Consider the following 206-nt stretch of genomic DNA (forward strand, 5'->3'; position numbering starts at 1 on the left):
AGGATCAGACCGCCAGGGTCCCCTCCCTCGGCTGCCGCCCATAGCACAATGCACCCGACCCCTTTGGCCCTTCGGACAGATGGTGAGCCCATCAGAAGGGGGACCCACGTCTCCTCTTCGGGCTGAGCCTGGCCGGGCTCTGTGTGTAAAAGCCCGGCCACCAGGCGCTCGCCATCGTGCCCCACCTCCAGGCCAGAGTGGGGCCC

Source organism: Poecilia reticulata, linkage group LG6, assembly GCF_000633615.1.
Source record: "Poecilia reticulata strain Guanapo linkage group LG6, Guppy_female_1.0+MT, whole genome shotgun sequence".
Lineage (NCBI taxonomy): Eukaryota > Metazoa > Chordata > Actinopteri > Cyprinodontiformes > Poeciliidae > Poecilia > Poecilia reticulata.